Below are 2,582 nucleotides of genomic sequence, written 5' to 3' on the forward strand. Positions count from 1 at the left end.
GCTGCTGATGCTAAATGATGAATACCAAGCACCTGGCACACAGTGTTCAGTTCTCCTCATTTATCCATTCTTCATATTTCAGTGCTTTAAGATGCATGGATCACATTTTCACTGTGTTCTCCTCTTGGTTGGGAGCCAGGCAGTAGATGTCACTGATTATTTGTCGATCATTCATACCATGTGTGGAAATGTACAAAGCACAGCATGGAGTTATACAAAGAGCCCAAGTGTGTAGAATTCAGCCAGAAAACCTGTATTTGAATGTTGGCTCTGTCAAGCTCTTGACTTTGTGACCTTGGCAAATTATTTCGTTTCCTAACACTTACTATCCTTAGCTCTGTAAAATGGGAGTAATAATAGCAGTCCTATGTACCTTTGGTTGTTGATGGGAAGTTCTAAGGCATTATTGCTTGGCCTAAAATTCTGCAAATTGTGGTATTCACATCTGGTCAAGGGATTGTGTTCTGAGTCCAATCTCATCTCTGCATGCTGCAGGCAAAAGACAGCCCTTACCAGAGGGATAGTGGGGAACATCCTATTTGCTTCACAAAGTACTTCTACCGTGGAATCCTTGATGCCTACATGTGTTTTTCTTGAGGATAAAGTCTTTTGTTGCATAACCAGAAACTCTGCTTTATGGTGGTCACATTTGGAGTGAAAATTCTGTGTATAAACTTTGGAGTCAGACATCTTCAGATACCAGCTTTGTGATCTTAGCAAAGACACGTAACCTCTCTGAGCTTTAATTTCCTCAATTATAAAATAGAGATGAGGAATAATACCTACCTGCATAGAGTTTTGAGGAGGTTTGAATGAGATGAAGTATGCAAAGTACCTAGCAGAGGCTAGGTTGTCACTAAATGGTAATTCCTTTGAAAACAGGAGAGTGGGGTGGGTGTTCACAATGCTCTCCCATTCTGAGGCTTTAATCTGTTCTTTTAAGGCTGGCAGGAATTGCATGAGCCTCTGGGAATGGGGCAAGTAGTTGTCTTTCTCTGCAGTCATGGGGAGATAGTTTAGTGACAGATAAAAAAACATGACATGCATCCCTTTGCAATTTAACTATTTCGTCAGTAAAGTGCTGTTAATTTTATAGCGAAGAAAACTCAAATCCAGAGGTCTAAAGTGATTTGTTCATAGTGAATCAATTAGTAAGTGGTAGAGCTGGAATTAAGCCCAGGCAGTCTAACCCCAAAGCCTGTACGATTTCCACTGGCTCAAAACAACCTCATGTAGGTAGAGTTTTATGATACTGCTTCTGTTGGCAGCTGATGGGGAGAAGGGTACATGGTAGACCCTTTCCACAGTTATCCCAGCCTCTGGCCTCCAGGTGTGTCATCTACTAAGAGTGATTCTTAAAAATGGTAGTTTCACCTTAGCTGTCCTTCCCTCCACAGTCATCCTGCTGAAGTTCCCAGTGACTGCAGAACTTGTGGGTTAGGAAAACCACTTTTGTTTCATTTTTCTGGAAGAAAGTATTAGGTAAGTCAAATATCTGTACCTTAGTCAGCTGCTAAGACCATGCGGAGATGGAATAGGTAGGTCTGGTTTCTCTCTGACTTTCCTTCACACTTGTTAGGCTTTGACTGCTCACAGATAGCCCTGGCAGGCATGCCACTGTGGTAGTGCTGCTGGCTAAGGCTGTTGCCTGAGGAGGCTGAGTGTCACTGTCTCTCTCACTTCCTTATTCTACCTATCAAGATTCAAGAACCTGTCTATAATATGCTTCCAGCCTACTCTTTCCTGTTGGTTTATAATCCCTGAACTCTGATTCTGGCATATTTCCTGGCTTCCCATCTGTTTCCTTACAGCTGCATAGGAGTCTCAAAGGCTCACTCTCTTAAAAGAATTACCTCTGGGTGCCTCCCTCAATAAGCTCACTTCCTGCCCAAGAGTATTTGGATATAGGACACATCATATTGTAGACCTCCGGGAAAGAGCAAGGCCTACCTATTTCTCCTGCCGGATCTCCTACTAGTTCTGTAAACAACTTCATCTCCAGCCAGGTTTCCCTGCCAATTAGCAGGCCACATTCATTCCTGTACCTGACCTTATTTGTGCCATTTCTCTGTCCTTTCCTATCCCCCACACCAGGGGTGTCTCCTCTTCTTCGCCAATGAAATCCTATTGCACTCATCGTTTGAGTCCCTGATCAGATACTGCCTCACGCGTCATGGCTATCCTTCATACTGAGATTACAGAGATTGTTCCCATTTCAGAGACTCAGAATCCATATAGCATATTTCCATCCTTCTACGATGCACCATTGATTTCAAAAGCAACTTTTCAGAAAATAAAGCAAAAGACTGAAGCACTACATACAATGCATACAACAACTGTAACCCTTTATTTTCAGAAGCAGTAAAATGCCAAAAGAAATACATTGGTCTTAGTCTTGAGAAAAAACAATAGACTGTACCATCCTATCCAACACTTGATTATAGATTGAACCGCCCTCTGTCTCTTGTCAGTGTGTCTTGTCTCCAGAGCTAAGTGGTCTATCTGCAGAAGGGAAGCATTTTTTTTTTTTTTCCTTATTTCTTTTTACTTTTTAATCCTCTTTTCAGGTTTCACCACCACTC

This window comes from Rhinopithecus roxellana, chromosome 7 (genome assembly GCF_007565055.1).
Source record: "Rhinopithecus roxellana isolate Shanxi Qingling chromosome 7, ASM756505v1, whole genome shotgun sequence".
Lineage (NCBI taxonomy): Eukaryota > Metazoa > Chordata > Mammalia > Primates > Cercopithecidae > Rhinopithecus > Rhinopithecus roxellana.